General features: G+C 42.8%; 1 pseudogene; it reads right to left on the bottom strand.

Moving 5' to 3' along the window:
- Positions 1-3,830: 3,830 nt before the first annotated feature.
- Positions 3,831-11,926, bottom strand: LOC122659912 (annotated as a pseudogene).
- Between the last annotated feature and the right edge of the window lie 415 nt (positions 11,927-12,341).

The following is a 12,341-nucleotide window of genomic DNA, read 5'->3' as shown; positions in this document are numbered from 1 at the left end:
ACAAAGCCTTGCACATGTAGGGCTTCCCCGAGACGATTTCGGTGATGCTAACCTCGCATTCCTCATCGGCCTTAAAATCCAAAAAGTTAACTGAACTGGGAGTAGTAGCCCCCATAATTGCCAAAGCCGGTTGCTTATAGTAAGTTCCTAAGGACGAGGCCCTTCGGTCTTCCTCCTCCTTGAGGGGCAACTCGTAGCTGGTTGCTTGGTATATAAGTTGACTGAGGTCTGGGATTTCTTGACTAGCAAAATGCTTCCACAGTTCGAAGGAAAGCCCGCCGAGAGCCATCTTAGCGTATTCTGGCTCTTGTAAAATAGTTGGGCACTTGTATCGTGCCAACTTGAATCTATTGACAAACTTAACAACTTATTCGTCCGACAATTGGCACATACTTGCCAAATCCACTATGGAGACGAGGGGGTCAATCCGGTAAAACTGAGCATGGAACTGATCCTCCATCTCACACCAAGTTTGGATCGAATCAGCCGGTAGGTTGATGTACCAAGTGAATGCTGATCCGGTCAGAGAGTTTGGGAACAACCTAAGTTTCATGACTACGTTAGCCCCGAAGTTCCCACACTGGACAACAAACCTTGCTATGTGCTTGACGGTGGACATATTGTCCTCTCCCGAGAACATAGCAAACTCTAGAATCTTCTGATTATACCCAAAATCCAACTGGTTGTAATGCTCAGGGTAAGGCTTCCTATACACCGTCCGAGTAATAGGCCGAAACAGGGATTAATTTGCTCTTGGATCAACTGGGTCAAATCTACCTGATTAACAAGTACCTGATTGGCTTGATCCGCAAACAACGGTTGCCTCTACCGAACCTTTGCTTACCCCTCATTGGGAGGTGGGGGAAAGTGACCGGTATATGGCCATTCTGGCTTTGGCATATTCATCCTGGGCACCGTCGGCCTTTGATAAAAACTCATACTCGTGTGCCCAAGGTGCTCTCCTCCAACAGCCTGGGGACCTGCTGTTGGACCAATCATGGTGACCGGCACAGTCGGATTCCAGATCTGCAACGCTAGAGCAGTAACCCCATTCTGAGGGGGTGACATCCTAACTGTCGCGCACTTGGACGTGCTGGCTAGCTAGATAAACTACCGGCTTAACTGAAAACGCTGGGGTAAAACCCCTGAGTGGTTGGCAGACCGATTCCAGTCCCTATCGCACTGCCAACTTGAACGGCTGGGGTCTGGCCTATACATAGTTGGGTAATTTGAGGCGGCTGCTGTTGGGCCAGAAACAACGTAAACAACTCTTCGAACCGGGCCTAGGTGCCATTGTAGGGCTGGGCCATGGATGCCACGATGGTTTTCATGTCTTCTATCCCAGTTTCTAGGCACCCTTGTGTCTCGATGACCGTGCGGGCCTACCCCTGCAACAGCGCAGCCACGAAAGGGGGCACAGCAGCATCCAACTGTTGCTCACCCTGGGTGACTAGCTGATCAACATTACCACCATCAGACTCATCAGTGTTGCTATCCTCGTTGCGTTAACTCACTCTGGTATTCACCATTACTATCGAGTGTCCCACCGGGCATGCCAAAAATGTTGTATTGAAAATCTTGCAGCCAGCGTGGTGTGGCTGGAATAAAACAAGACACCCTCGCAAAGTTGTGGCGGCTTAGAGTTCTACTCATAGCCCAGTACTCCGAGGACTTCTCAAGGATAACAGGCCAAATGACCTTGACAATGGACTGGAATTGCACTTCAAATTACTTGACGTGAACAATCTACAGTACAAATCATAAGGGTGCATAAAGTAAAAACAAGAAAAACCTTAAGTTCACACCATCATGAAAGGAAAAGAAAACAGTACAAGGAAAATAAAGATAAGTAAAATGCAGGTTTGTTGTGTGATTGATTGATGCCCTCTTCCTTGCTCCTCCTGCTTATTTTATATGGTAAGGATAATCGTAAGGAACGGTTTCCTTGATTATCGGCCACATCCGTGCCATGTTAAGGCTAACACACCTTCCTAGCCCAGACTGCTGAAAACCACCAATGGTAACTGTCTATCGTCTTAGCCGATGAAACCAACCTTGACCGAAAAGCGCCATGATGCCTCAGTCAACCCACTTGGTCAGAGTGCCTTGTGGCCGAGTGCCCTCACTTGACCGTGAAGTAGTGGAGCGAAATCTGGGTGTAAACAGATAAATAGTTGATTTATTACATAACATAAAAATATAGACAATAAACTATAAAATAATACGGAGAAAATTTGCCATCACCACACTATCTTAGGGTTCACAAACCCCTATAGGGTTTTAGCATGTTCCTCAAAATACTCTCCAGATTGACCCTCCTACGCGCATCTGAAGCACCACGGTGAATAGATTCCCATTCTCTGTGGCTTTCACCTATAGCACGAATATAGCACCAAGGTTATTCTGGTTTTCTCACTTCTTAGAGAACTGACATTCATTCGCTGCATTTTAAGGTCGGAGCTCCCTTGGTTGAGTAATGTCAAGTTGCCGAAACTAAGCATTTATGGGATTTGTATTGTTTGCCAAATGACAATTGACTTGGTCTAGAACCAGAACCCCTTGTCAAATTAATTGTGGCTTGGATGTTCTAATCAGTGAGTCCCACATATGGGAGGTACATCACTACAGCTCATGGTAGTCCAAACTAAGCTTTCCTTAGTTTCTAACTTCTATCTTAATAAGTCGCTCACATTAATAGACTTTTTTAGTTCTTTTTAATTCCATTAATTATTCAAATTCAAAATTTTAAAAGCCTGAACATGCAGGCCCGATATATATTCTAACTGTTGGATAGGAGATTATGCAGATTGTTCCCTTGTCAAATTTCAAAGTGAAACTTAATAGGAATTTTTTTAAGCTATTCAAATCTTTTTCAAAATTGACCTGTAATGTGGGTTAATGCTTTTGGGCTTAAATCTTACAATATTAATCAAGAAGTACATTTTTTTTAACCCAAATATTATCTGGGATCTGGGGAAGCCCCTAAAGCTTTATTAAAAATAGAAATATAAACAAAATACAAGGGGGGGGGGGGGAGGGGGGACATAACCCGCCTTACCCTTGCCCAACGAGACAAAAGGAACACTCTCACAACTCATGCCTTTCCAAAATCCAGAAACCCAAACCCCAATCAAGAAAAAAACAACTAATATCGGAAAACTGGTAAATCAGCCTTATCTTCTCTGAGGATGCGGGAAAGATCAGCAGGAAGCTCCCTTTGCGACCGGAATGATGTACTACGTTCTGACTTGCAGGCTAGGTTTGCAAGAAAATCAGCAGCGTGGTTACTCTCTCTATATGAAAAAATCATGTTCGCTTCCAGGCTATCAATCAAATGAATAGCTTCTTGGAACCAAAACGATCTCATAGAGATAAGCTGAACAATGGTTTTGGAATCCGAGTTAAAATGGCAAAACGTGTGGCCCATGTTTAGCACACATGCGAAGGCCATCCACGAGAGCTCTCAACTCTGCTCCGGTATTGGAACAAACGCCACAGGAATTAGCAAAAGCCATAAGAGAATTACCGTTCTAGACACGGATAATGCCACCACCTCCACTCAAACCCGGATTTCCTTTAGTTTTGGCATTTTGTTTTTGCTGATGGCATTGCCGAAGGTGGGGAAAACATTTTGCACGTTCTGGGGCGTGGCTTTGGCCCTTTGATTTGTTTTTCAGTTCTTTTTTTTCCTTAATATATATGATCTTTTAGCAAAAAAAGAATAATAACAATGCTCATGGTTTCATAGTATAAACCTTCACTACATTAATGTATCTGTCACTTACAAAATTAGACATTGCTTACAAGGGCATACTTTGCCTTACTGCATCTCAACCAATAATCTCAGTAGAAATTATTTCCGTAACTTGCCTCTTATCTACATTCGAGTGCGTACTAAATGGACTCCCTTGACCTTCCAAGGGAGTGACATTTCCATCCATACCAGAGGAACTGGTTGATGCCCGCTCTTGGTCTTCTTCTCCAAAAGGATTGCAATACCTGTCTGTAATGGAGGGACTTGTAGGTGGACTTGGTGCAATAGATATGGGTGAAGCTTCAATGCTTGATGCAATTCCAGTAATTTTTTTGTGATTTTTAGTTACTCTAGAGTCATGAGAGGAAGGATCCATTTCATCATATTTTTTTGCCATCTCAACAATTCTTTTCAGTTCAGAAGTGTTAGGATCATCACGTCTGATGATGTTCTCATAGTTACGAAAGAAAATAAGTAAGAATATGAAGAGGGCTAGCAGTGAAACAGCTCCAGTGATGATGAACAATCCCCCAAAACTATCTAGTGTAAGACTAGATGAAGAAACCTTGGTACTAAGGTCTGGACAATTGTGCTACCCAAACCATGCTTGCTCAATCCGCGACATTTTTACTCCTTCAGTTACATTTAATACTGCCCTCGAAACATCAGATGCCAGTGGAGAACCATTTGGAAAAGCCTATAAGAAATACAAATAGAAGGAATTCACCCACACAAATACTTACAATAGGAGGGGTGAAGGAGAAAGAGAGAGAGAGAGAGGACTTACGAAGCCGAATCCATCAGCCTTATATGTAGGTCCAACCATTGTGTACTTGTCACAGTATTTTGAAAGAAAGAGTTTCATGTCAGGGATCTCATCAAAAGCAGCAGCTATACCACCATTATCACTCCCTTTAGATAAAGCTTCATCCAGTTCTTCTAAACTTGCATAGGTTCTAATCTTGGACACATTAAATCTCATTTGCTTTAGCATCTCAAACACAAATGAATCTTGTTTGTACCCCACAAAAGCCCCATTTCTTATGAGCTCTTTTACATCTGTGACAGTGGGTTGAAGCTGTTGAACTGTCAGCATGGAAGTTAGGCTTGCTGTGTAACTTGATGTGAGGATGAGCACAACAAAAACCCATATGATAACAACAAACCCCGCCAAGTTGCAGAAGACCTCTTCTGTAGCCATCGAATAAACTTTTATTAGTATTAGTCCACTACTACCAAGTGGATTTTTTGTAGAAAATATCTATAAAACAAGAGAAGAGGAAGAGTATTTACTATGTGCAAAAACCATTGTTGAGAAGACAAACCAGAAGATCATTCCAAGCTGATTTATAGGTGAACCCCTAAAATCATTGTTTACTCTTTGTTTGAGAACCCAGATGACAAAGCCTGTGAAGATGAAGAAAGCCAGAGTAGTAAACCATAGATCCCAATTTAAAGGCTTCAAGAAAACCCACAGATTCTTTCTCTGATCTTCTTTGATGGGAACTATCATTGTTACCCCAGACTCTGTGAATGGCATTGTAAAATCGACATAGATGGACCGATTGGCTCTGATAGTTACATCACCAACCACTGCATCATATTTCTGTCATAAAACAATAATTATGCACCTTATAATGGTGAAACTGAAAAGGACCACAACTAATTGTCAGAATATAAATCTAAACTTACTTGGAGATAATTTTGGTAGATCAAATCATTGTATGTCCCGGCACTTGTACCATCAGACTTCATGAATGGAATAAACTCATAAGGAAGAGCATATGGCAGTTCCCCAATTACAGTATTAAAAACATCAATGCAGTACCCCGTGACAATTGGGGCATTTGTAGTAGGATCTATTGCTACCGTCACAAATTCAGTAAATTCTTGCCCAACAGGAACTCCAATCTTCAATTTCTTCCCATTTGTAGGGATTACCCAACCCTTAGGCACAGTAGTAGAATTTCCTGGCCATAGGATATCACCGAGATTGGAATTCAAAGACGAGTAAAATTTTGTATCAACTGCATTCAGTTCGCGTAAAATTCCATTTCTTGGGGTCCAGAACCCAATCTCCCTTCCTCCACCACCTATTACATTGAGTAATCGGAATACCGATGATTGTAGTTGTCCATCAACAAGGCTAAATTCTCCACTTGAGCCTGTAAATTTTGTCTCAAAGATTGCCTGGAGAAGTTTAGGACCTATTGTAGAGATTCCAAGAGTTGAAATGCCTGTTAGTCCATCAACAACTTGTGGGTGCTGGAAGTGGGTATTCTCTGCCCCAACTTTCTCAGCTGCCATTGCTAGTGCCCAAACAGTATCATATGCCCACAGTCCAAAAGTGTTGAGGGTAGCTATTTCCTGTTAAGGATTGTAATATCCCACACTTCATTAGATTCTCCAATTGGAGTTTATATAGAGATTACAAGGAGTGAGAGAGCTCACTGGTTTTACAAGGAAAGTGTTCAAAGAATGTTGGGTTACCATTACAAAGAATATTGGGTTTCCATATCTTGAGGATTCTTGCATATCAGTCCATATTATGTGTAGAGATCCATAGCTTGCATATCAAGGCATATCACATGTGTAAAAAATGGAAAGAGAGGCACGGTTTGCATTATACACTCAATACACCCCCTCAAGGTGGAGATTCAGGGACTCGAATCTTCAGCTTGTCCCTTAAAAATCGAAATCGAGCAGTGCCAAGTGCCTTCGTGAGTGTGTCAGCCAATTGGTCCTTGGTTGAGATAATTGCACTTGCAGCTGATTCTTGGCCACACGATCACGGACGAAGTGGAAATCCATTTCCACATGCTTGGTTCTTGCGTGGAACACTGGATTGGCCGATAAGTAAGTGGCCCCTATATTATCACACCATAAAATGGGTGGACCAGAGATCGGATATCCAAGTTCACCAAGAAGTGATTCTAGCCATATCAACTTGGCCGACGCATCAGCCAAGGCCTTGTACTCGGCCTCTGTAGAGGAGCGTGCCACTGTCTTTTGCTTACGGGAGGTCCAAGAGACCAAATTCAGACCAAGAAAAATAACAAATCCCCCTGTAGACTTATGGTCTAGGCTATCCCCAGCCCAATCCGCATAAGAAAAAGCTTGCAAGGATCGGCTAGGGGACCGTTCAATTAACAAACCATGAGATTGAGTGCTTTTCAAGCAGCGTAAAATACGCTTCACCAATTGCCAATAAGAAGAGGTGGATGCATGCATGTATTGATAGGCACGATTAACTGCAAACGCCACGTTGGGTCTGGTAAGTGTCACATACTGCAAGGGACCTACAACAGAACGATACTCAGTAGGATTAGGGTGAGGAGCACCCCCTGCATCCGATGACGTCTTAGTGCTAGCCATGGGTGTGGTCACTGGTTTACAGTCAGTCATGCCAGTGCGACGTAGGAGATCCAAAATATAACGAGACTGTGAGAGATGCAGACCCTGGAGTGTGGAGTGGCCTGAACACCAAGGAAAAAATGAAGATCGCCGAGATCCTTGATGGAGAACTCATCAGATAGACGCTCTAATAAAGAGGTGATCAATGAGGAATCACTGCTGGTAACTAAAATATCATCAACATATATCAAAATATAAGTCACATGATTACCATCTCGGTGAATAAAAAGTGACGTATCTGCCCTGGACCCATGAAATCCAAGGAGAAGAAGAAAATCAGATAACCTTCGAAACCATGCTCTAGGCGCCTGTTTAAGGCCATAGAGGGATCTGTGTAGGCGACAGACATAGTCTGGGTGATTGGAATCAATGAACCTTGGCGGTTGGGACATAAAGACCTCCTCTTCCAACTGCCCATGAAGAAATGCATTGCTAACGTCTAACTGACGCATAGACCAGCCTTGAGAGACCGCAATAGAGAGGACACAACGAATGGTTGTGGGCTAGATCACAGGACTGAATGTCTCACCATAGTCAAGGGCATGCTGTTGATGGAAGCCCTTGGCGACTAGGCGAGCCTTATATCGTTCTAAGGAGCCATCCGCTTTCCATTTAACCCTGTAAACCCACCTGCACCCAATAAGATTCATGTTTGGCTTGGGTGGCACCAAGGACCAAGTCCCATTCCGGATCAAAGCATTATATTCATCAGCCATGGCAGAACGCCACTCTGCAACCTTGGATGCTTGTGAAAAACAACTTGGTTCAACAATATCATTAGTAACATGTAGCGCATGAGGCAGCGATGGCACCAAGGCGGGTGCAGTAGTGGCGGCATAGAGATTACTAAGAAGGCGTGTTCTCCTGGGTGGAGATGGTGGTGTGTCCAAAGGTGAGGGGGAAGCCATGGGTGATGGTGTAACCGTAGGTGAGGGCGAATTACGCATAGGTAAAGGTGATGGTGAAGGACTAACTTCACTAGGTAGAGGTGCAGTGGGTGTACGTAAGGGTGAGGGCACACCCGTAGTAGAGGGACGGCTCAAAGGAGAGAGCCGAATAGGGGCAGTACCCCAAGCAGAAGATGGTGAAGCAACTGAGCCAGGAAAAGGACCCAAAATAGACTTAGAAAATGGAAAGGAATGCTCATCAAAGCGAACATGACATGCAATGTACATCCTAGTGGAGGGTATGTGAAGACAACGGTAACTAGCATGAGAAGGGCTATAGTCGAGAAAGACACACGGCAAGGAACGATAATCCATCTTATGCCTGTTATATGGTCTTAAATATGGGATACATAAGCAACCAAAAACCTTTAAAAAATTATAATCCGGTAATTTGTGATAAACAAGTTGGAAAGGAGACACCCCATTGGAGACCGCGGAGGGCATTCTATTAATTAGATACACCGCGGTTTCAAAAGCGAAATTCCAAAAATGTTGGGGAACCGACCCATGGGCAAGAAGGGAAAGCCCTGTTTCAACAATGTGTCTGTGATGACGCTCAACAGACCCTTGCTGCTCATGGGTATGTGGTGCCAAAACCCTATGTTGAATACCAAGTCTGGTAAAAAATGTGGGAAGAGTCCGAAATTCTCCTCCCCAGTTTGTTTGAATTGCTTTAATTTTCCTATCAAAATGGCGTTCAACTAGGGCCTGAAATTGTTGAAAAATACTATAAACCTCTGATTTGGCGCATAAGGGGATAAAACCATATAAATTTTGTCGCATCATCCACAAAAATAATATAAAACCTATGACCAGATAAAGACGGAGTGGGTGAGGGACCCCACACATCACTGTAAATTAAATCTAATGGAAATAAACTACGACTGTCCATAACAGGTAAAGAAAGTCTACTGCCTTTGCCTAACTGACAAGCCGTACAAATAGTACTAAGACGTGAAAAATACGATAAATTATTTATTTTAAGCATTTGATGGAGTAAGCGCTCATGCGGGTGCCCTAATCGACGATGCCAGATGTCAACAGAAGAACGAACTGCAGAATGAACAGAAGGAGGACTAGGAGAAAGGAGTTCATAGAGACCCCCTTTACTCGGTCCTGACAGTAGTGTGGCCTTGGTGACCTGATCCTTCACAAGAAAATGAGATGGATAAAAAACAAAATAAATATTATTATCCTGGCAGAACTGCTAAACAAATAGAAGACATTTAGAGATAGGGGGAACATGGAGAACATTAGTTAAATGCAAACTACGATTGGAAAGAGATGGAAGAGAAGAATAACCCAGATGAGAGATGGGTAAGCCCTTAGCGATACCAACATATAACTGATCTTGTCCTGTGTCTTCATCGAACTGTGAGAGGGATTGAATATCAGGCTTCACATGGTGTGAAGCCCCTGTATCCGGGTACCAAGGTAAGGCCGTGGAAGGGTGGGGTGTGGGTGATATGGGTTGGTTGGGTGAAGGATAGGAGGGATAACATCTATCAGTGGAATGGTTTGTTTTGCGACAAGTTGCACACCAAAAAAGCCCAAAAGAATTACCACCATTAGGACCACCACGACCGCGACCACCGCTACCATGACCCCGACGTCCACCATGACCCCCACGTTGCGAGGTGGGAGGGGTAGAATCTGAATCAGAGCCCATTCGTTGGGCTGTGTTGGCTGTAGGAGTAGTCGGTGGAGGAGAGTCTGCAATACTAAGCTTGTTCAAGGTTGAACTCTGAAGGAATTTGTGACTTAGTAACATGGCATGAAGATCATCATAAAGAACTGGGTCTGTCCGGGTAAGCAGAGAAGAGACCATGGCACCAAACTCGGGTTTTAGACCACGGTATATATGAAGGTTGAAAGCACTCGGACAAACAACATGACCTGCTGCAGCAAGCTCTTCGGCAATGGTCTTGGCACGCTTTAAAAAATCCACAACAAGTTCATCAGGCTTCTGACTTAATTCTTGTAAGGCCATGGTCAAGGACATGATCCAGCTTTCGGATGGAGAAGAGAATGCAGTCGATAGTGTGTCCTAAATAGCATGGCTAGTGCGCTTACCAAGGACAAGAGGAAACACCTCCTCCGAAAGAGAAGCAAGTAAAAGGTTACGAATCATTGAATCTTGACAATGCCAGTGAGCACTCTCGGTTGGATCATCAGGGCAAGGAGAGGAGCCATCATGATGGCCGAACAAAGTTAGGCCATCAAGGAACGGCTCAACCTGGTTCTGCCAAAATAAATAGTTCTTGGAAGTAAGTTTAATGGATATGTAGTGGTGGGCATTGGGAAAAGGGGAAAGAGAAGTAGCATTAGAGATCGGTTGAGGAGTGGCCAAAGGAGCCACGGTTGAGGAGGAGGAGACACCGTCCCCCATTGAGAGAAGATGATCCTAGGAAAAGAAAAGAAAAACTTGTTTGAGTTAGGCTCTTGATACCATGTTAAGGATTGTAATATCCCACACTTCATTAGATTCTCCAATTGGAGTTTATATAGAGATTACAAGGAGTGAGAGAGCTCACAGGTTTTACAAGGAAAGTGTTCAAAGAATATTGGGTTTCCATATCTTGAGGATTCTTGCATATCAGTCCATATTATGTGTAGAGATCCATGGCTTGCATATCAAGGCATATCACATGTGTAAAAAATGGAAAGAGAGGCACGGTTGGCATTATACACTCAATATTTCCATATCAGGGTTTTCCTTGTGGAATTTCTGTGTCCATCTGATGTTAAAATTCTTAAGTTTATCAGACATGGGCACATAAGGCTCAACACACAGTACACCTTGCATAGAATGAACAACTGAGGCATCCATGGAATTCAATTGATTAGATAGCCCATTTGTGATAATCCAGGCATATTATTTATTCATCATTCCAACATCTTTTGCTTTAAGAAAGAAACGAGAAGCAAGGGAGTATGACAAGTGAACAACAAATACTCTAGTTTGCATTGTCATCAACTTGTAGAGCTCTGAAAGAATTCGATCATCGGTGGCTAAAGGAGAAAGGACACTTCTATAGGGGACACGAGTCTCAATTGCGGTGAAGGCATCAACCAAATAAGGTACAATTCCATTACCATAATCAGTATTCTCATATATCAGTACAACTTCCTTCCATCTGAAGGCTTGGACAATGGAAGCAATTGCTTTTACCTGAGAGGAGTCACTAAGGGAAGCCCTAACAACATAAGGAGTTTGAACTGAAGAAAGAGATGGACTTGTTGCAGAGAAAGAGATAATGTGCACATGAGCTTGGTCTCCAAGATCAATCACAAAATCGGCCTGGGATGATGTTTGTGGCCCAATAATTGCTTGTACTTCTATGTTCTTTATAAGGTCAAGAGCTACATCAATAAAGAACTTCATTTATATATCTCCTGATTTCCAACATATTCACTCTCAAATTAAATAAATTTGCACTCCTATCATTATACAAGACAAGGAAATTTTACCATAGCAGAAGGGAAAGACTAAAAATACAAAAAGGCAAATAGTAGAGGAAAGATAGAGAGATATTAGTTACCCACAGAAGCAGCACGGACCACACTGTTCTTGGAATCCCTGGTGTGGAAAACCAGTCTTGTTTTGTAGAAACTGTGAGCGGCATAGAAATCAGACAAAGCTATGGAGATGCAACTCAACCCAATTCTCCCAATCAGTTTATTGAAATTAAGAACCACCCCAACATTGAAGGGTATGGTTGTATTTTGAGCCACACCAAATTTGCCAATGAAGAGACTCAGAGAGAATATCAAGATGAAAGGCAAAAGAACTTGGACTGAGTACTTCATCTCTAATAGGACGGTACACTCTCTCCCTCTTTTTCCTCACATGTGATATTGGTTTTGCCAGATGTGATATGGAGTGCTACCCAAGCATTCTCAAGATCTCTGGAATCCATCGTACATGGTAACTGTGATCACATGTGATATGGAGTGGTGCCCAAGCATTCTCAAGATCTCTGGGATTGGTTCTACATGGAAATTATGTATTCCAATTGTAATGTAATATTTACTTCCATTTCTGTTTAGTGAGATATCTTAACCACTGTACCCATTAAATATTCTCCATTGGAAAATCAATGAAACATGGCATAATATTGCAACTCAACATGGTAATCAGAGCCTAAAACACTCCAATGAGTTTTCTTCCTAGGCATTCTTTTTTTTCTCTAATGGGGGACAAACTCTCTACTTCCTCAACCATG

Source organism: Telopea speciosissima, chromosome 4 (genome assembly GCF_018873765.1).
Source record: "Telopea speciosissima isolate NSW1024214 ecotype Mountain lineage chromosome 4, Tspe_v1, whole genome shotgun sequence".
Taxonomy (NCBI): Eukaryota; Viridiplantae; Streptophyta; class Magnoliopsida; order Proteales; family Proteaceae; genus Telopea; species Telopea speciosissima.
Note: the sequence above shows the minus strand (reverse complement) of the source record. Positions and strands in the feature narration are given on the sequence as shown.